The following is a 23,053-nucleotide window of genomic DNA, read 5'->3' as shown; positions in this document are numbered from 1 at the left end:
GCAGGCTACGAAATGGTATGGAGGGAGGATAATTTCCCTTGCATTAAGTAAATAAATACAAATGCAAACACACAAAATACATAAAGAAATCAGCACTAGATCCCAAAGACAGCCATGATCATCTCTGTAGAGTGGGACTTTGGCTTCCTCCTTGTACTTTTTAGGTTCCCATGTTTTATAAATAATAGAAAAAATACTTTACTGAAACACAAGCTAACAACAGCCGATTCTACCTTCTAAGGGGATGGGTATACCCAGGCAAGAGGGACATAATTCCCTCTAATGCTCCCTTCCACAGGTGGGAGAGGTGGATGGGGCCAAATTCCAACTTGAACTGAGGGCCCCTTACTTCAGAACAATGTTGAGGGTCTCTGAAGACTTATGGACTTACTAAGAAGACAAGAAACCAGAATCACAAGCACTGTGATGAGGGTCCAGAAGGTGGTAGGGATCCAAGGTGTGTGCGGGGAGGCCTGGTCTGCCAGGTAAGATGCCATAGGCAGGTGGCCATAGGCAATTCCATATGGCTGCTATTCTTTGATGGAGAATAGGAAGAATTGAAGAACAGTAAGAACTGAAGACATAAATGCAAGTTTCAAAGATGAATTCCAACTAGTACCCAAACGTGTGTAAAAGCCTCCTGCCCTTCTACTTCCCTCAACCAACACAGGGAAGAAAATATGAAGTGGGCAGGTATACTGCCCAGTTTGGAAAAGAATACTATAGAAACCATGTGCAAATCATTTTGGTTCTCTCCTTTTAAAAGTCTCCTCTTTGCACAATAAAAACAATGTATTTGTTGATACAGAACATTAATTCCATTAAAATCACATCAAGTATAATGAAAAGCTATCAGAGTATAATTATGTAAGCAAATTCACAGACCCGCATCAACTTTTAAATCCACTGGAATTACAACAGGAAGTGAACCTGCCTGGTAGACAAATTGCTCCTTCATCTCCAAATGATTATGAATAAAGGCCCACCGTACTAATGTTAGAAACCGCACACTTCACGCAAACTCCAAAATCTAGGACTTTTCCTTAAAGGTGCCTTTGCCTTGGTTTTCCTAGAGGCAGCCTATTCTCAGGGCCAGAGGCTATGCTCCTAAACCCTGAGTCTTCTGAGTTAAACTTGTCCCAAGTCACATTCCCTTCTCAGAATCCCTTGAGCCTATAGACTGGATCGTGCAGGGTCCCCTGAATTCCTGTACATTCACAGTTGCCCCTTGGAGGATTTCTTTGCAGTCCAGGGGGACAGGTGCTACCCCCCCGCCCCCAGGCATCCCTATGTCCTTGCACCAACCCTGGTCCTCTTCATCTGTCCAAGCCATACACAGAGACTTGGGTGCAGAACGAGTCTTCTTTCTGGAACTTAGTGAGGTCCCCAGAGGAGGCAGAGGGTTGGGATAACAGGGGAAGGGGGTAGGGGGACTTGATTTCTATGAGAGGGCATAGGAGCACTTCTATACTGCTGACCATCCCATGAGAGTGAGGACCATGCCTGCTGATGACCGTCCAATTGAAGGGACTCATGCTGGGACACCTTGGCCCCCACCCCTCACTCATGGTCTATATCTACCCACAGGCTTAGATACTTCTAGGACCCCCAAACAGAGGCTGGGGAACCTGCACAACTGTGCCATGCTGGCAGCATGCAGGGGATCTCCCCCTAATGGCCCTGAATAGATGTATTGGCCTCCCCAAGGGCTGGGTAGCAGGGGTCAGGACCACTGCTATTTTCCAGTCCTGTTCCCCTTTCCTTGCCACTGGTCCCTGCAGCCACCCCTCCCTGAAACATCCCCTGCCCATCTCCTCAACCCTTCTCCTTCCCTCTATAGGTGATCTGTCTTGGGACAGCTTATTCTCACTGCTGCTGCATCCTTCATTGAGTGTCTCCAACCTCTTCCCCCAGCCTCTCTGCCTTCCAGGCCCCTGTGCATATCCCCAAGCCTATGGAAACCTGCTGGATGCCTTATCAGCAGGTCTGACTCAGTAGTGCCAACCATGCCATCACACCTCCACCCCAGCCAGGACATTTCCTACTTCGGTCTGAGGCCTTTCAGAAATCTGAAGTTACGCCGCTTCCCTCCCTGACACCCCCCTCATGCTCACATCCTATCCAAAGCAGGTACATCACATTGTCCAACTCATACTGGATACACCTCCTCTGCCCATGCCTCTACCCTCCACCCACACTGGCTACCTGGCTGTCACCTCACCACCAGAACTACAGTAACAGCTCTACAACAGGTCTCCCTGCCCCCACTTCTGACTGCATCTCGAACCTATTCTCCATTCTGCAGAATCACATGTCCATTCAGATATGACCACGCCCTGTCCTCTTCTGAGACTCTTCCCTTCTTCTGCCTTTGGGGTAAGTCCCAAATCTTTAGGCCCAGAGAGTTCCTGCCTATCTGTGTTGCCTCATCCAGGTCCCTCCACCACAATGAATTGCTTGGGCCTCCCCCTTCCTGCACCAGAATGTGCAGCCCCCCAGAAGAAAGCTACGGAACCATGGTACCAGGGCACCAGGGCCCACATCCCATCCATGTGCCCATTTTCCTGGCATGCAGCAAGTCCTGGGGGCAGAGGACATACCTTTTTCATGTGGGCAGTCCCCAAACTGAGCAAAGGGCCTGGGCATAAGTGATGTTCCTGAAGGCTCTTGGTGTGCAGACACTCAGCCTCCCAAGACTACCCATCCCCCTCACCTGCACACCTGTCCACTTCTGTAACCACAATGAGGCAGCACAGCCTAAGCAGCGGTGTTCTTACTTTTACTCTGTATTTTATAACAAAGGTAATGCAAGTTCAACATATAAAAATATATGGGGCTTTCTGGAAAGCCCTACAAGCTAAAGGAAGAAAAGGAAACAATTTATTTCTCACCACTTCCATAACTTCTGTTATAGATTGGACCCTATTGTATTCTACTTAACTAGATTTTTAAAAAAATGGCTCATAGTCTTGTCAATAATCATTACCATATAATGTATCATGATCATGACACCACATCCTGTAAGTATTCATTTACATCACCTTAATGGCTGAATGATATTCCACTGTATGAAAATATCATCACTTATATACGTATGTATGTATGTATGTATGTATGTATGTATTTTAGAGAGAGAGAAAGAGTGAGAGCAGGGAAGGGGCAGAGAGAGAGAGAGAGAGAGAGAGAGAGAAAGAAAGAACCTTAAGCAGGCTCCACACTCAGCAAGGAGCCTGGCATAGGGCTCAATCCCATGATCCTGGGATCATGACCTGAAGTGAAATAAACAGTTGGACGCTCAACTGACTGAGCCACCCAGGCATCCTTACAGCTTTTAAACCTTTGCCTGGATGCCTAAAATGGTGGTTCAGGGAAACATGGAAAGGTGGAGAGATGGAGAGCATTTGGTTAGCCTCAAAGAGTAGAACCCAAGGAACAACTCTCACCAAGGACTATCACAACGAGTACCTCATTATGCATCAACTCAGGAGGGGCTCATTGTCTCCCTTCTTACAGACAAAGAAACCAAGTCTCCAAGATGTGAAATAATCTGTTGAAGGAAACAGATCTAGTAAGTTTCAAAGTCAACACTGAGAAGCCTAACCAATTCCATGAAAGAGTCAACACTCGTGAACAGCAAAGACATACTACAGAAGAAATTTCATGCTTAGGAAAGACTGTTTTAAGTCCCCAGTCCCATGTGCAATAATCTGAGTACAAAAAGAAACTTTCCTATGGTTAAAATATGTATTATCTTACAAATATAATTCATGGCTATTTTCCATATAAATAATCTCAAATCAAGATTTGATTTTCTCTAATGGCTCTAGTCTGAAAAGAATAGTTATGAACAGGAGTGGAAAGACACACACATTCACTGCTTCTTTAATTGTATTTTCTGCAAAACTCTGCAATACTATTTTTAATATCTGATTACACCATCAATAGAGCTATATTCCACAAAAGCAATTATGTTTTGCTCAGCAAAAAATCAGAATGGAATAATATGTGGCATACTAACAACTGTAAGAATAGAAGCAATTTAGAACATTTTAGAATAATGATTGGGATCATTTATTCAGAATTTACAGCAAACACATTTTAAAGACATGCTATCATGAAGTCTACTGCAAAGTTTAAGTTATGCACGACACAAACAAAAAATGCACAGGGAGTGCAGTATTTTATCAAAACATTAATAACAGCACTCTAAAAACCTGAGCTTTTATCAAACACTTCCTGCCCACCAGCTCTCTCCAGTGTAAAAGCAGCATTTAACTTAATGTGCTTTCGTTTTCTTTAAGAGCTCTGTCCAAATGTCTGTCAAGTACTGAAGTGGAATCCTTCAACAGGAAAGGCAAACAGGGGGCAACTTCCTCCCACAACCAAAAGAGACAAAACTCCTCCATCACAGCACCACTCCTGGCCAAGTGCAGAGGGGACACCATGAAGAATCCTCCCTGACACAGTGTTCCAGGCACCATTACTTAAAATTTATATTGCTATGTCTTACCTACATAAAGGTCCTACTGAATAAGTCAGAGCAGTTAGAGGGATGCAATTATTTATGCATAAGGGAAGCTTGACTTATGCTTCTTAAAGGCAGTTCACAGTCATTAAGGTCTTCTACTTCTAAGTAGGCTGGAGTAGTTAACAGCACATCAATGTTCCCATCAAGAACAACTGGAAAAATTAGATAAAATATGGAAACTAACTCTTTGAAAGAAGCTGAGAGCAATGAAATTCAGAGCAGTTGCACTGAGGAGAAAACTTTCCTCCTAGAGTGGAGCTAACCTCTGCAACTTCCTTACCCTGGAGGCATTGGCCAATTTGTGGCAGAAGCAGAAGCCAGAGAACCCTGGCTTGACTTTACACAGAGACTTGGGATGCAAGCACAGGTTTGGCTTACCCCTTGGGATATTTTCCAAATTCTGAGGGTAAAGCACATAAATCTTTAACAAAAAGGCACTGAAAAGCTGAGTGAAGATAAAGACTGTAATTCAGAAACCCCAGAGGGAGGGTCTATGAAGAATACAAAAGAGTACCATTTGAAAACCCCACAAGGCCAGGACTTACCAAAAAAAGACTGCAGCTCACCTGGACTACACACTACTTCTGACACATCAGTCCCCACCTGGCATAAGGGGATGGCTGTCAAACAATCCAGATAATGAAGTTAGTTGGGCACCTTCAGAATCATTATGTCCAAGAAAACAAAAGATGGACAAAACAAATGAAAGGAAGAATTTCACTTGATAATTAAAAGCTTTAAAAATCAAAGAGAAAAAGTGTAGGACTAAAAAAAGAAATACCCAAAATTTATAATTCAGTGGATGGGTTTAATATCAGATCAGATACAGAAGAAAGCAGGACTAGTAAACTACAAGACAGGTCAATTAAAACAAGTACCCAAACTAAAAGATAAAGAGAAAAAAGTAAAAAATAATATTAGAGCAATATAAGACATAATGAAAAGACCTGACATGTGTAATTTGAGTCCCAGAGAGAAAAAAAAAACAAAAAACAAAAACAAACAAACAAAAAAACAAAAAAACCCCAGAAGAGTGTGGAAGACATATGGCTGAGAATTTTCCAAAACATATAAAATAACAAACCACAAATTATTCAATAATTCCAGCAAAGGGGTGAATTGGACACACACACATTACCTTTAAAGAAGTAACAAAAAAACTGAAAGTCAATTTCTAAGCAAAGTCATGGAGACCACCTATAATTTCCTGAAAGGAAATAACTACAAACCTAGAATTCTATAACCAAGAAAACAACCTTCAAAAAACAAATGTGAAATAAAGACTGTTTCAGACAATCAGAGCAGGATTTTTCACCAGCAAAGCTGCACTAAGAAAAGCTAAAGGACACTGACCCAAAGAGAAGCCCAGATAAACAGGAAGGAATAAAGACTGATGGAAGGGATAAACAAATATTGATGGCAAACAAACTTTGGAAGCTAGGAAAAAGATAGACAGATGGCACTGATTTGGCAGAAATGAAAAAGATGAATTCCAAAGCAGCAGAAAACGGAACCAGGTGTACAACCAGTTGGGAATTCTCAGAATTCCCAGAAAGTTCAGGCACGGGCCTCTCTGGACTTCCCTGGAGCCAGAGCTGAGTTAATGTAGATCTGAGGAGCTGATCAAGGAAAAAGGCCAAAAAAGGCAGTAATCCACAATGCGCTTTATCAGGTGATGCCTGGTTTCATAAGAATGGAAATGCCTTATAACATGACACTGTCCAGGGGCCTAAGGCCAGCTGGCCACCATCCAGAGGGAAGGAGGGCAAGGGACCTCCTAGAGTAGAGGTAGAGGGGCATCAGAGAGGGGCGTATACATCTAGGGGATGTCACTCAGCAGCACAGTGAGAAGCCTCAGGGTCAGACAGCTTAAGGGGCAGCAGCAGCATGGGGCCTTTAACTACAAGGTTGGATCTTATCAACAGCCAGCAGATGCTGAGGGAGGTCTTTCAGATTATGCAAAGCAAGGAGGCTCTAAATGCTAAAAAAAATTTTAATAAAATAAAAATCTTTTAAAGATCTGTTTACTCATGCTATTCTTTAAAATGATTGGATGTGTTAAAACTTGAAGTTTGGCACCAGCAAGCTTTTTTTTGTTTAAGTGTATTTATTTTGAGAGAGACAGAGAGCATGAGCAAGCAGGGGAAGGGCAGAGACAGAGGGAAGGAGAAAATCCCAAGCAGGCTCTGTACTGTCAGTGCAGAGCCCAACATAGGACTCAATCACATGAACCATGAAATTATAACATAAACTGAAACCAAGAGTCGGACACTTAACTGACTGAGCCACCCAGGTGCCCAAGCACCAGCAAGCTTTTAAGTTAATAGGTTTCAATATGTGGTGAGGAAATAAACCACCTAGGGGCCAATACACAAAAGAGAGTGAGAGCATCTTTGCCATTTATGTAACAATTGGGAAGGAGGAGCTAAAACAAGGAAAAATTGGGAAGGCCAATTGAAAATAGATCCATAAATTCCTCCTAGCAGAATTCTGCAGGCCTGTTCCCTGAAAAGAAAAAAACAAAAGGTCTGTGGTGTAGGGACTGACCAGCACTAGCTCACATTACAGCAGAGTGAGCTAAGAGAAGGTATGTTGAAACCATGCGGCATCTTTTTAGATGAAATTAATATAGGATGTACTCCACCAAAACAAGGGAGCAAGGCCAGAATGAAGAAGACTTGAGATCCAGAAAATGGGTAAAGAGAATTCCAAAAATAACAGCATTTTCCAAGATGACAGCTGTACAGCAGGCCCGGAAAGCCATCAACCCAAGATAGGCAAATGAGGTATCCAAGAAGAAAAAGGGAACAGGAAGATTACTTGCTGGAACGGACTGTATAAAATTGCATGAAAAGCTACAGCAAGGGGAGGTACTGAACGATAAAGCAAATGAAAAAGGAAGGCAAGTATCAACTTGAGGGGAAAAAAGGTAAGTTAGTCAATAATTCATAATTCACTACATGGCTCTGGAATAAATAATATTTACATATGCAGTAATTTAAACCCAAATACTGACTTAACTTATACACCTACTCTGGGGAGTAAGATAAGGAAAGCAGAAGGGACAATGAGGTTAAAAAGCTAAATACTGGTTACCAAAATAAGAAGTCTAAAATGGTGTCTAAAACTGATTAATCAAAGAAAACAGGATCTTACTATAGAAATGTTGTAAGTGCTCGGAAAAAAACTAAGAATCAAAAGTAATTGTCTCTGGACAAGTTAGGGCAGAGAACTACTAAGTATTCCTATTTGCTATTTGACTTTTTAAACTATGTCCTTATTTTGTTAGATGACATAAAAATTAATTTTAAAAAGAGGTAAACATGAATATATTTCTTTTTACTAACATAAAATTTGAAATGCTCAAGCCACCTGAATAACGCCAACATCTATCATACCTGTGAAAAAACAGCTGATCGTTTTACATTTAATTTTTTTTAGTTTAAGAGTTGAAACTCTCCTAAATTGTACCAAAGCTCCCAAATTGCCCTATTTTTCATGGTACTGTGGGGAAAAGTAAATCTGGCATTTCTGCCCACAAAGCACCAAAAGGATTAAGATCAGTTAATTTCTTCAATTATTATTTCATGAGCAATGGGCTCTAAGTACTGGACAGCAGCCAACATCATTCCAGATGCTGAAGATGGCATGGGGGAGCCCTGAAAAACACATGAGAAACACAAGAAGACATGCCAGCTCAATGGCACTGAGCAAGTGACCTCTTACCTACGTAAGAGCCCCACAGACACATTATCTCCTCTCCTGCCTCTTGGTAAGTTTTTACAACCCTGGGACAGTTTCAGAGAGGCTGCCAGGGCTAAGTAAAAAGCCCTTGAATTATAGCAGGAAAAGAAATGTTTAATTCTTGGATTTGAAAAGAAGGGACAACAAGATAAACTCCAGGACTTTGGAAGAGAATGGCCAGCATGTGTACATTAAATGAGAGAAGAATAACAGAGAAATCCTTTTTGGCTGTTAAGACCAAAGAACTCTTGATATCTATACATGTTGAAAGTTGTTGGCACTCAACCGTGCAAGGGAAATCTGCTACCCTCTACCACGTCCCCTACAAAATCATCAGTAATCTTTTTTTAATGCTTCAGAAAAAAATGCCTTTGTATGGGTAGACCAGGGTAGAGGGAAGCTGACAAAAACTCACAAAGGTTTTTTGACTGTCAAATTTGAATAAGACAGGGCAGTGCTGAAGTAGTCCGTGAGCATGGAGATTCCAGAGAATGGAGCACATAATCTGTGGGAATTAGAAGAAAGTATGGGGACTGCCTGGGACATCCTGAACACAATAACCAGGCAGGTCCCAGTCAATAATGCCAGATCTTGAAGGCCAAGGAGTGCCTGCATGGAATCTGAGATACATGATCAAATGAATAATTCTGGGATAAATGAGTGTGTCTAGGAGTGTTTCCCACAGAGTACTAGTTTCTCAAGGGACACATATCAAAAAAAGGTTCCATAGTCAATGAGGTCTGAAAACATGACACAGTATATCCCTTTCATGAAGAGTGACAGTGCACATCAGAATAACAAACACTCTGCAAGTTCTAATACATAGTACAGAAAGAAAACATTTCAACCTTGAATAACTAGGCCTTCCCCAAATGTGACCTTGGAATCTCTTTTTCATTCAAAATACATATTTAACATCTTGTATAAGCAATCTTTCACTGCACCCTTAGAGGAAATGTTGGCATAGGAAATTATAGTGGGAATTCAGAGAAAGATAAGGTAGAGTACCTTTTTTTCAAGATGGAAATAGCTTTTCCTGACTAGATAAATAATGTATACTCAAGTTGCCAAATTTAGAGAATATGAAAAATTATAGAGAAGAAAGTAAAAATTACCTATACTACTGCATGCAGAGATAAACCAATGGCAATATTTCGGTGTATTTATATCTAGCTTTTTTTTCTATTAAGTTCATTTGATTTTTTTTTATAAAGGCTAGGCTCACAGTACAGTTTTTCATTTAAAAAGGTATTGTGGACATCTGTGGACACCAATCCTCCTATAATAGACACTTAGACTGTCTCAAGAATTTGTCTGTTATGAAAAAAGATGAGATTAATGTCACTGTTGGCCCTCTACTACCCTTTCTGGACAGGCTCTATGCTCTCAGGTAAAGGGAATGAAACAGAGGCTACAGGCTGCCTGCACCACTTGTAGCCCAACATGAGAACACTGATAGCAGGAAGAAGAAGAAGGACAGTGGTTCTGTGAACTCTCAGTTTCTTTATTCTGGTCATGACCATGAAGCCTAAACGTCAGGCAGTACCCCACCCCCAGGTATTCTCAAGCTCACAGTTTCAATACATGTCCTTTTACTTATAATTCAAGTCTTTCTGAAAGCAGTGTTCTGAAAAAATTCCTGCCACATCCCTCCCAGTTCCTCACTCACTGGTAGCCACAAAAATAAGTCTTTATCATGTCTGTGTCTATCAGTATTTTGCTCTTATCAACAAGGTCATGTTCTACTAATTCTACTGACTTAGTACATTTTATTTCTGTCATCAAAACCCATCAGACAATGTATTCCCAAACATCTTTGATGATGATTACACTTTACTAATAGTTCTAAAGCCTCTTTACTGTTTAATCATTTTTTGTATTACATTCTATTTGATCTTATATTGTTGATAGCCCTACTCTCTCTCTCTCTTTTCTTTTTTTGTCCCTTGCCAGGTATCTCCTTGTATATGCCTTGGGTCTTTTCATTCAACACATTTTTTGCTCAATAGCATCCATCTGATTGTTACTTTTGGTCTCAATCCAAAGCACTGTCTCTTAATAGAGGAATTTAAGCAACTTACATTTATTGTGATAGCCGACATGTCTGATTTTTTTTTTCCTGCTCTTATGTTTATGCTTGTTTATTGTATTTTCTGATCTTTTGTTTTTCTAATTTTCCATCTTTTTTTATTTTGGTCAACTTTTCTATTTGCTATTTTCTTTTTCTGGTCATTTGGAATTTATACATAGCTTTTCTATTTAAATTTTAATATCTATTTAAAATTACATATCTAACATTTATATATCAATGGAATATATACCTACAGGCTCTATGCAAGAAGTCAAGATTTTCTACTCCACTCTACCTCCCAGATTTTACTGAAGCAACCACATTAGACCAACTACTCCTACTTTATATTTTATGGGTTCAATGGCTCACTGCTGAATCATTTACACCAATGCTTCTCATTTCTTGCCTTATCTTTATTCATAAATTCTTTCATTTGGCTTATGCACTTCAAGATTTTTTTTCTTTCAGAAATGGGATGCAGACACTAAATCCATTGTATTTCTGAAGATAACTATTATTTGCCCATTTACATGAATGAGCTTAGAAATCTTGCATATAGAAAGCCTACAAAATCTTACTTAACAACCTTATTCTTTATGAAACATAAATGCTGCTGCATTATCTTCTAGCACTTACTTTTGAGGATTAAAATCTAGTATCAGTCAGGTTCTCTTTCCCTTGAATATAGGCCTACTTTTTCCTATTTAATGCTTATTGCTGATTTTTTTAACCATTGAGATTCAGAAAAATTTTATATATATATATATATATATATATATATATATATATATATATATATATAAACACAAACACACACACACACACACACAGTACATATATGTATGTATCATACATATCATTGAGTAAATGATGAGGGGGGGCCAAAGAAACATGTAGGCATGTGGGTTTCCAAGAAGATGTCAGAGTGGACTCTTATACCTTAGTAGTACTTTCTTTTTGTTCTTTAACCCCAGGTTACATGTTTATAGGTGATTTATTTGCTTAGATTTAAAGCAAACTAGACATTTTTGTTGTAATCTGTGTGTCTTTATAAACATTATGTGTAATATTGTTGTTCTGATGGTTCTATTTTCAAAGCTTCCAAGGCCTAAATCATTACCCTGCAGCTACTTTCAAATTAATATGAGTAAATAACTTCCCCTGATCCACAATTCATAAGAATCCTACAGTGTGTATGGGGGTGGGGGGGAGGACAGAAGGGCAAACCACCTCAGTCTCAACTCCCAGACCATTCAACTTGGGAAGGTCTACGGCTGATGTAACCAATTACTATAAATTTAGTGGCTTAAAACACATAAACGTACTGTCTTCCAATTCTGGAGGTTTGAAGTCCAAAATGGATTGGTAGAGCTGCATTCCTTCTGGTTCCAAGGGGAAGAATCTGTTCTCTTATCTCTACCAGCTTCTAGAGCCTTCCTGAATTCCCTGGCCTGTGGTCCAGCATCACTCTTGAGCTCTCCTCCCATCCTCACACCTCCTTCTCTGACCCCCTTGTCCCTCTCTTTCCCTTCTGAAGGCCCCTATGATGACATTGGGTTCTCCCAGATAATCTAGGATAATCTCCCACTTCAAAATTCTTAAATTAATCACATCAACAAAGTCCTTTTTGCTATATAAAGTAACACATCTACAGGTTCGGGGGATTAGGACATGGACATCTTGGAGGCAGAGGCATTATTCTGTCTACACACCCAGGAATCTGCACTTTTAATCAGAACTAACAGAATATGTGTTGAGAATACCAAACTAGAGGTCATCACATACATTGGAATTAGGACCTTCTCTAAGTCCTTTTTACTTAAAAAAATTTTTTAATGTTTGTATTTATTTTTGAGACATAGAGAGACAGAGCATGAGCCAGGGAGGGGCAGAGAGAGAGAGGGAGACATAGAATCTGAAACAGGCTCCAGGCTCTGAGCTGTCAGCACAGAGCCCGACGCGGGGCTCGAACTCACTGACTGTGAGATCATGACCTGAGCTGAAGTCAGACGCTTAACTGACTGAGCCACCCAGGTGCCCCAGTCCTTTTTACTTTAAAAGTGCAAAACTGACACAGAGATAAAGAAATTGATCATAATATAAACAGAATACTCCCCGGCTATTTATTAAGATTAAATATTGTGACCTATAGCCAACCTACTTATTATAAGAATTAATTTTTAAATGGGATATCAAATGAGACAACAGACATGTTGAAGAGTCAGTAGAGTAAAATAACAGTCAGACCAAAAACCTGGTATGGAACATTCATGGAATCACTAGAAGTCTGCTTTCCACAACTAAATCAAGAAGAGCCCCTGTGGCTAGCCTTATAAATTCCTTATCAGTTCTTTCACACCAAGCTTTTGGACAGCTAGACTCTCTCATACACTCAAAAAATATACTTTCATTTTTTAAAGCTTCATTTTTCCAATTTTTCTTTAGATATTTTACCAAAAGAAAATAAAATTTCTGAATTGTTGAAATACATTATTAGAAAACAGAATTTAAAATGACCAATGTTCTTAGTACATGCCCACCCAGATTTCCAAATGTGTCACTATTTTTATTATAAATAGCATCCAGAATTGACAGATTTTATAAAGTGGGAGTTTCCTGAGCTTACACTCACCAGCTGATATAAAAGTATAATGAAAATGTCAAGAAACAGCATCACATTTAGAAACCGTGAAATACAAAAATAGAGCTATCAGTCATCCCTAATGCTTGCCAAATAAAAAGGTTTAAATATAGTCATGGGTCATCAGAATTATAAGCAACAACTTTCACTGCACAGAGATGTACCAGGATTATTGAAAGACTCTAGGATTTGTCAGGTAGCTTATCACATTGGCTCACACTAAACTTGCTCTCAACGGAGACACCCAGATCTGTTTTCACATTAACTGCCAAAATAATAGGTCTTCTCTATCTTATGCCGGCACTGTTAATATTTACTTTGCTGGATTTGGGTATCCTATGTTAAAGCTGGGATTTTATATTTATGTGTATGCTCTGTCACATATAACCCATTAAAAATGTCACCTTCTTTGTTGGTTTCAGTCCTTCCTCACCTCTGTCCTGATTCTGACAAGATCTGGTGGGAGGAACAAGTAAGTTTGTGGTTGAAACCTACAGATGGCAATGATCTGAAACTGTATTTCTTTTTTTTTTTTTTATGGCCCCCACCTTTATTTTATTTTATTTTTTTTTAATATATGAAATTTACTGTCAAATTGGTTTCCATACAACACCCAGTGCTCATCCCAAAAGGTGCCCTCCTCAATACCCATCACCCACCCTGCCCTCCCTCCCACCCCCCATCAACCCTCAGTTTGTTTTCAGTTTTTAACAGTCTCTTATGCTTTGGCTCTCTCCTGAAACTGTATTTCTCAGGACTCTCAGAGAAGTAACCAGGTAATCAGCTTTAGAATGCCAACTGGATGAAGCAATACCCAATCCTATAGCTAGAGTGAGGACACCTCCATGATTGGAGGTGACAGGTGAAGGAAGGAGCTCCAATTAAAGAAGTCAAAATGACAAGTCCACCCTAACCAGCTGGACTGCTTTAGTCATCCATGCCTGATGTAAGGCCATGAACCCTTACCTGCACAGGAGAAGCTGGACAGACTTTCCAATTCTATTTAACCTATACCTTCTCTGATGCCCAGAAGCCGTTGTTACAGACCCCAACCATCATGGACACACTGTCTCTAAGGAGAAATCAACTCTGAGGGAAAGGACTGGGAAATAGAAAGTGCAATCTTCTGCTGACCACTCTACCCAAGCCCCAAGCCTGCTCAGGAGTTGGCAAGGAGCCCATGGAAATTCGCAGATATGGATGTGTCACCCCAGGCTAAGGTGGGAGGAGACAAAGGTCAAGGCCAGGCAACTAGGCCCTTGATGTCCCTAGATCCAAGAGATGATGAGGCAAAACCAATAGCAATGTGGAACTAAATTTGCATATGATTTCAGCAACATACAAAGTAGGAAGAGGCAGGAAGTTTTTTCTCTTTCAGAGGGTAAGTTAGAGATAATGACTGCCTCTCTGCGTTGAGATAGAAGGCTCTTCCCATGACTGGCTCTATCCATCACAGAGGTGTCAGTTCAAATGTCACCTGCTTAGAGAAAGGCCTTCCCTGAGTTCCCCATCCATAGCAGAGACCTGACCCTGTCTATTGCATTGCAGTTCTATTTCTTTTTCAACACATGTATCTATATGAAATGGTTTACTTATGTATTGCCTGTCCCCCTGCTCCAGAATGTAAGCTCACCAGGCAAAGGCCTGGTGTGTCCTATCCAAACTATATCTCCATCTCTTAGCACGGGACCTGGCACACAGCAGGAACTCAGACTATTATGGGTGGGTAGATGGCTGGATGGCTGAATGAATGGGTGGATGGAAAAGGGAGGAAGAGAGGGAGAGAAGAAGAAGGAAGGCAGTGAAGGAGGAAGGAAGGAGAGAAGGATCACCCTGCACAAGGCCTGATCTAATCTAGCTTTAATTTTCCTAGAGAAAACCACCTCCCTCAAAATGGCCAAGGACCCACTCTGAGTATTGGATGAACTGACAAAAGAGCAGAAGAAAACAAAATGGGCAGTATCTGATGAAACTGAGCTAGACAGCATCAGGGTTGTCCCATTCTTCGTCTTACTGACTGACCCTGCTCTGTGAGGTCCCGCCTCCCCAACAACCTTCTGCTAGTCTCCTTTTTGCTTGTTAGCCAAAACTGGCTTCTGCTGCTGGCCCACAATACACTCCATTCCAGAAGCATAAATTATAGTTAAGGGTTACTGATGCATTCTACGTGCCAAAACGGTTCTTCACACTTTATGTGCATCTATGTTTGCACACTCCACTTGTTTAATGCTCACAAAGATCTGAAGAGGGAGGTACTGTTAAGATCTGATATTCTAAAGAAGAAAAACAGGTCAAGTGGCCAGGAACCTCATGCAAGGCCACGCTGGTGGCAATAGAGAAGCTAGGGTGTGAACCTAGGCCATCCAGCTTTAGTACCTGTGTTCTGGACTGCCACATACAGTTGACCTTCGAACAGCGCAAGTTTGAACTGCACGGGTCCATGCACATGCAGACATTTTTCAATAACTGCGGTACAGTACTGCAAATCTATTTTCTTTTCCTTATTTTTTCAATACGATTTTCTTTTCTCCAGCTTAGTTTATTGTAACAATGCAGCATACAATACATATACAATACAGAATGTGTTCAACTATTTCTGTTATCAGTAAGGCTTCCAGTCAACAGTAGGCTAAAAGTAGTTCAGTTTCTGTTAAGTAGTTAAGTTTCAGAAGTTATACACGGATTTTCAACTGCACAGGGGATTGGTTCCCCAACCTAAGTATTGTTCAAACGTCAGTTGTACTTACCTTCCTGCTGTGCCACTCCGGGCCCCTGCAGGTATGGTTTTATTGTGATGGAACTAGTGGTCCATACTTAAAGAATTCCACGTTACTTATCTTTTTTATGAATCTAAATGTTTATGAAACAGGTCTACAGGGGTGGGGAGGGGTCCACCTATGTGTCATTCTGAATCTTTTACAACTGCTAGACAATACTTGGAATCACTCTCCTGACAATATCATTTTAGTCCTATCATTTTAGAACTTGCCCCCAGAGAGATCTTACAGGCATGCTTTTAACAAAAATGGAACCCACAAAGTAAAATTTATCTTGTGGAAGCCTCTCCCCAAATTTATATAATATTATAACCATTTTTGTTACAGTTATTTTTAAACCCAAGCAGTGGTAAACTCATTAGCCTGATTGTAATCTTATAATCCCTGGCATCTCTAGACACAGAACATAGAGAGCATAGCCTGGGAAAAATCAGTAAATAAATTAAAAAGTAAAATAAATCTTATAAGCCTATTTTCCTACAAAAAAATTTTTAATACCATTTTTATGAGGACAAGGGGTGGGAGGTGGAAGCAACGAGATCAATCCATTTTCCTCTTACTCCAGGTCTAAAAATCCTCATTTTCTATTCTTGAAATTAATGAAATGAACACAAGACCGCTATGATTAGGAAGTCTGAAAATAATGGAATGCCAACACATTTGCATTTTCTTTCAATGTGAACAGGCTATTCTGATAGTTAGAAAAGCCATGACAAATTGCAGAAGATTTCATCCTTTGTTGCTCTAAAATGGCTCTCTGGCCATAATATGCCATATCATTGCAAAACGCACTTACCTTCAAATGAGGAGGCAAAGTGGATCGTGTTAAATATGAAATTAGTGACATGTTTTCTCAACGCATCAACTCTAATTCTAAATTAAAGACTTCTGTAAGCTCCAGGTAACTCCAGTATGTTCCTGTTTATAACCTCAATTGGAATGCTTTGCAATTAAAATAAAACCTGCCTCCAGCCCTAGGCTTTGGCTCTCTCCACCGCTCCCCCCATGCATTTAGCCCCGCCATACCAGTCCTCTGTCCTATGAGCACACCAATCATTCAGGACTCCCTGTATGTTTTTGGTTTGCATTTTGGTTTATCTGTCCTGCCTAGAATGGTCTTCACTGCTCTGGTCTCCGTTCAAACCTCACCTCCTCCAGACAATCCGCCCCGAAGAACTGCTCTAGTGTTATTGTCTTTGCATATGCATTATGTTATATTATCTCCCTCAAACCTTTATGAGGTATCTCCAGTCTGACCATCTCAGCCCAGCCCCAACTGTAAAATCCACTGGAGCCAGGACTCTTGAGTCCTCAGTACACACAGGAGGCCTCCAGGGACAGCTAATGACCAAGACTGTGGGGGTCACACACAGGATGGCACCTCTGTAGATGAGCTAGAAGCAACATAGCAGCTCACACCTACAGGGGTGTGGTGGGCCCTGCTCCATCCTGGCCTTGCTTTCAGCCCTTCCCTCTACCCCAAGCTGCAGCCTCAGACTCTGGGATCCACACTGATGGGACAAGCCCCCGCTATCCCTGCAGGCCTGAAATCAGGCCAACTCGACTGCTGGTCCAGCACTGACCTTCTGCCTCCTGCATCATCCCTGTCCCACCCCCACCCTCCCAGGGTAACCCAAGTATATTCACCTGGTCTCCACCCATTCATTGTACTCCCAGGCAGGCCTCTATCATGGTGTGGGAACATCTATCCTTCAGCACTGACTGAAGTTCCACAAGAATGGAGATCATGTCCTATTTATGACTGAATTCCCGGCATAAACAAAGCTCAGCCACACCCACAGCTCCCCATGCTGGTCCTCTCAGAACCTGAGGTGCCCACATGGGCCTTCTGGGATGCTCCCTCCTCAGGGTTCTGACACTGTGCACTGGAACTGTCAGAACCACTCCCAGCTCCAGTATCTGGGACAGTACCCTTCCCTCACATCATTTGGGTGGGTTTCTAGCCCAATAGGGTAGGTTCCAACCTACCCCCGTGAACTGAGCCTTTGGGATGCATTTTCATCACAGTGAGTAACTAGAATCTAGTCACAAAATTAAAAGCTGTGCCTGCCTTGAAAGAATCACAAATGTGATTTTCTTTCCCTTTCTGATGCACCTTTCTTTTTTGAACTAATGGTCAAAAATCTCCTTGGCTGTTAGAAATCCTAAACTTCCAATGGCAATTTACCTACATTTTTTCTTTTTTAATTTTTTTTAAATTTTTTTAACGTTTATTTATTTTTGAGACAGAGAGAGAGACAGAGCATGAACGGGGGAGGGGCAGAGAGAGAGGGAGACACAGAATCGGAAGCAGGCTCCAGGCTCTGAGCCATCAGCCCAGAGCCTGATGCGGGGCTCGAACTCATGGACCGCAAGATCGTGACCTGAGCCGAAGTCGGACGCTTAACCGACTGAGCCACCCAGGCGCCCCCCTTTTTAATTTTTTAATGTTTATTCATTTTTGAGAGAGAGAGAGAGCACAAGCAGGGGAGGGGGATGAGAGGAAGGGAGACACAGAATCCGAAGCAGGCTCCAGGCTCTGAGCTGTCAGCACAGAGCCCAACACAGGGCTTAAACCCACAAACTATAAGACCATGACCTGAGCCGAAGTTGGATGCTTAACCAACTAAGCCACCCAGTCTCCCTGTTTACATTTTTTTTTTCTTAAGGCTGCTGATATTAATTCACATATCCACAAAAGAAGGGCTAATTTATCTAATAGTATAAATCTTACTTCCCATCACATAACATAGCTAGTTAAAAATGCATTCTTTTGAATCAAGATAAAAATAATTCCAAGAAAGTTCCTTTTCTCCCAATTTGGCTCTTGATGAACTCAAGAGGAAATCCCCCAATCACAGGTCTCAAAGGCTGGCCCCACAGTCCATGGGTGGCTGGTGGAGATTCCCAGGAGGGAAGCCTGCCCCAGAGCCCTTGTCTTCCACTGTCTGCTTTTCATGGGGAGACCTCAAAGACACCAAAGGAAGTTCTTAATAAGCAAATCTGGGGACCTTGACACAGAAGAAGCTATAGCTACCTTTTGATCCTAAGGCCTTTATATCCTTTATATCCTTCTTACCTAAACTGTACCACCCTCACCTTTTCATAAAGAATCCAAAGGCAGGGGCGCCTGGGTGGCTCAGTCGGTTGAGCATCCGACTTCAGCTTGGGTCACGATCTCACAGTCTGTGAGTTCGAGCCCCGTGTCGGGCTCTGTGCTGACAGCTCAGAGCCTGGGGCCTGTTTCAGATTCTGTGTCTCCCTCTCTCTCTGACCCTCCCCCATTCATGCTCTGTCTCTCTCTGTCTCAAAAATAAAAAATAAAACGTTAAAAAAAAAAGAATCCAAAGGCAATCCATTTACCTAATGATTGATTGAGAACCACCAACCTATCACTCTAGCCCCACATCCTACTGTATTTGTCATCATAAGACTTACTATGGCCAGGCTTTCCATTGCAGATTTATGTGTTTGTCTGTTTACTCTGTCTCTCCTAGAGCCTATAAGCTTTGTACATCTGAACCTAGAAAGAGATGACCAACAAAATGTGCTGAATGAGCTAATGATTGTATGATTGCTGTAGTTCCAGCTAGCATGCCATTTTAGCATATGTCCTGATTTTCAGGCATTCAAGAATTCCCTGCAATCTTTCAAAGCAGTCATTTGGGTTTCCCTGATCACAGAATTCAGCAATCCATGAGTGAAGGTCCATGGAATTCATTATTTCTGCTTTGGAGGAGACTGGTGATCTGTGATAGGTCTGGTATTCAGGAAGGCTTTTTTTTTTAATGATTATTTATTTTGAGAGAGAGGGAGGGAGAAAGAGAGAATCCCAAGCAGACTCCATGCTTTCAGGGCAGAGTCCAATGTGGGGCTTAATCTCACAACCTGCAAGATTGTGACCTGAGTTGAAATCCAGAGTCAGGTGCTTAACTGACTGAGCCACCCAGGCACCCCTTCATGAAGGCTTTAAAAAAGATGTGTTTCCCTGGAGCACCTGGGTGGCTCTGTCAGTTAAATGTCTGACTTCGGCTCAGGTCATGATCTCACCGCTCGTGAGTTTGAGCCCCACATCAGGCTCTGAGCTGACAGCTCGGAGCCTGGAGCCTGCTTCAGATTCTGTGTCTCCCTCTGTCTCTCTGCCGCTCCCCTGCTCTCGCTCTGTCTCTCTCTCTCTCTCTCTCTCAAAAATAAATAAAGATTAACAATAATAACAACAAAAAGATGTGTTTCTCTGGTGCAGAGGGCCCCACTGTATATTGTTTCCTTGGTCTTCCAAAACAAGATTCGTGTAAAAAGTTTTATGATTACTTGTGGGATTAAAAGCACATTCTTGCCTTTCATCAACATTCCTTCACCTGTGTCTCATGCTAATCCACAGCTATACAGTGGAGTATAAGATCTGGTGTCCCTGAAAGGCTCATGTGCTACAAATCACAGAATGCCCAAATGAACACAAGATATATCCATATATTGCCAAAGAGCTAAAGAGAAAAAAGTCTTGCTCCAATGGGTTCAACCTAAAGCATAAGTGACCCTAGTTCCACAGGAAGGAAATGTTACAGCTCATCCCATGATTGTCAAGCTGAGGTCTGAGAAAGGATGTCTCACACTGTGAAAAAGGCTTGTGTGCCAATGGATATTCCAAAGTAGAATTCTGGTAAAAGAATCAGCAAGAGAGCACAGCAGACATAAGCCAACCGTTATGCGAGTCCAACACCACGTTTCTCAAATGGGAGCTTGTGGCTCCCAGGGAATCTCGGATGTGAGCAAGGTTGAGAAATTGCTCTCATGTCAGTGAGGCTTGTTTCCTGTGGCCATTTTGTTGTGGCCTGTGTCAAGGGGCTGGAATAGCTTGGTTGTTTTCTTCCCCATTTTCTCCCTCTTCCAGACACTCTCCAGTATTCTCCCACTTACTGTGCCTTACTTGACAAACAGGTGTTTCCTTGTAGTGTTTCCCCCCATTTTCCTTTCTGGGGAGTTTGCCTTTGTTTGGAATTTGCATTTTGCTTGTTTATTTGTTTGTTGTAATATATACTTATCAGCAATCTCACTCCTAAGTACACAGACTAGATAAATAGGAACATATTCACAGAAAAATGTATACACTACAGGATATGGCAATTCCATTCATAGTTGCCCAAAAGCCTGGAAATAACCCAAATGTCCTTCAATAAATGAGTGGACAAACAGTGGTACATTCATATAATGGAATTCCACTCAGTAATGAAAAGAAAAGAAGTATTTATGCAATAACAATTTGGATAGATGTCTAAGGCATTAATTATGCCGAGCAAAAGAATCCAGTCTGAAAAGGTTACCTGCTATATGACTCCATTTACATGACTATATGTAACAGACGAAATTATAGTGATAGAAAGCAGATCAGTGGTTGCCAGCAGTCAGGGGTAGGGGGTGGGTTTGTCTATACAGGGCCAGCTTGAGGGAGTTTTCTGGGGTGACAGAACTATTCTGTATTCTGAAGCATATAAGATGTACATGTGTTAAAATTCACAGAACTGTACAGCCAAAAAGGCAATTTTACTGTACCGTAATTTAAAAAATAAAAGTAACTTAAAAATCAAAGATTTCTTCCTTCTTCAGGGAAAAAAAGATCTCTGAACACAACCTTTTAAAAAAGAGTGTATGGAATCTAATTAAGCAAGGAGCCGTAATCCCATTAGCATTTGTGTTAATAAGCCTGCAAAACCGTGAGCTCAGAGATCTGTAGCTTCTCAAATTGTTCCAAGGTGGAAATGGACTTTCCAGCCTGCAAAGAGAAAGAAATAATGCCAATTTCAGAGGAGGAAAGCCCCTGGCTCTTCAACAAGTTGCAGATGGAACCAGACCCAGATTTGGGTACATGCCCTGATACCCTCCGGGAATGAGGAAATATTTTACCAAGATAATGCCTCCTGGATGGTGCTTGGGACAAAGTTTTCATTACTGCTTATTTAACTTTTAACATTCATTGATATTATCTCTCTCTTATTGGATGATAAAAACGACCCAAGTCTTCAAAGCATTCTTTGTGGTGTAATTTTAAAAGCTGTCCTTTGCTTCTGGTCAAGCTGCCTTGTGGGAAAAAAGGAAAAGCAGACATAAAAATAAGAGCCCTCAGCTTCTTTCAAAATAATGTTGCCAAAAGAAAATACAAAAATGTAAATGTCACTACAAAAATGTCATGTCCCAGTTTGCCTGGCACTTCCTGAATTTTAGAACTGGAAGTCCTACATCCTGGGCACCTCCTCAGTTCTAGTTGGTCAGCCTAATTATATCCAACATTACAGCAGAATACAGTATATGTACCTACTGGGAGAACAATAAAACCCTTTGCTCTTGACTAGCCAACCAATATACTAGAGAGCCCAATGGCGACAAAGCTAGATAGGGAATCTGGGCTAGGAAGAACCCGTGTGCCCATGGATGCAATCCATGTCACTCATAGGGTGAGAGCATGTGAAATTCCCACCACTCGGTCCAGTAGGCATTCAGACGTCACATATTTTGCCATTTGTCACTCTCTGTTCATGCATAGGAATTACATTGTAAAACACTGACATTCACCTGGAGAGAAAATGTACTTGTTTGATTCTTTTACAACATACTCAAATTATCTTTTATATGTCAGCAATATTCCATAGATCTTATCTAAGTGCACCTACATGTGCAAAGAGCCATGGACTTTATTCCTGAGGAAATGCCTGTAATACAGCCTACAGGGAACATGAACTTAGGGTCAATAGTTTTTAAACTTTAAGAGAACTTTTATTCCCCCCCCCCCCAAAATTCCTAAATTAACAGACAAAAGTGGTGTTGTTATCAGAGATTTATCTTATAAGTTCACATTTAAAATATTTATTACAGATTCAGCCAAAAGGACATTAAAGCTGGAAATTGGCACTATAAAGGGCACCCGAAGTCACGATACTGCCTGTGAAGATGATTTACTTCTGAATTTAATTTCGGTTGTCCAGTCTAGAGAAAATTTTGAATACAGATGAGTTTGATTTTACAATTTTAGTAGACTCTTAAATTAAATGAATCCAGAAGCTTCAAGCAAAATTCAAGAGAATGGATGAATTCAGTGTTCAATCATTAAAATGAACTAATGCATAGCTTATCTGCCAGTTTAAATATTAATTACTCAGTAGAAAATATTTTTCAAATATATCTGTAACATTATGGAATTTCCAACAGTGTTATATTTTAAAACATGCTATTTTGGTACATATCTAATCTTTTTTTTAAATTTTTTTAACATTTATTTACTTTTAAGAGACTGAGAGACA

At 41.0% G+C, this 23,053-nt stretch overlaps 1 protein-coding gene across 3 annotated transcripts in view; it reads right to left on the bottom strand.

Annotated features, from left to right (window-relative positions):
* ENTREP2 (endosomal transmembrane epsin interactor 2) overlaps positions 1–23,053 on the bottom strand; it is a 475,619-nt gene that overhangs the window by 297,247 nt on the left and 155,319 nt on the right. The window lies entirely within an intron of this gene.

This window comes from Panthera onca, chromosome B3 (assembly GCF_046562875.1).
Source record: "Panthera onca isolate mPanOnc1 chromosome B3, mPanOnc1 haplotype 2, whole genome shotgun sequence".
In the NCBI taxonomy this organism is placed as follows: Eukaryota; Metazoa; Chordata; class Mammalia; order Carnivora; family Felidae; genus Panthera; species Panthera onca.
This window is presented reverse-complemented; position numbering and strand designations above follow the sequence as displayed.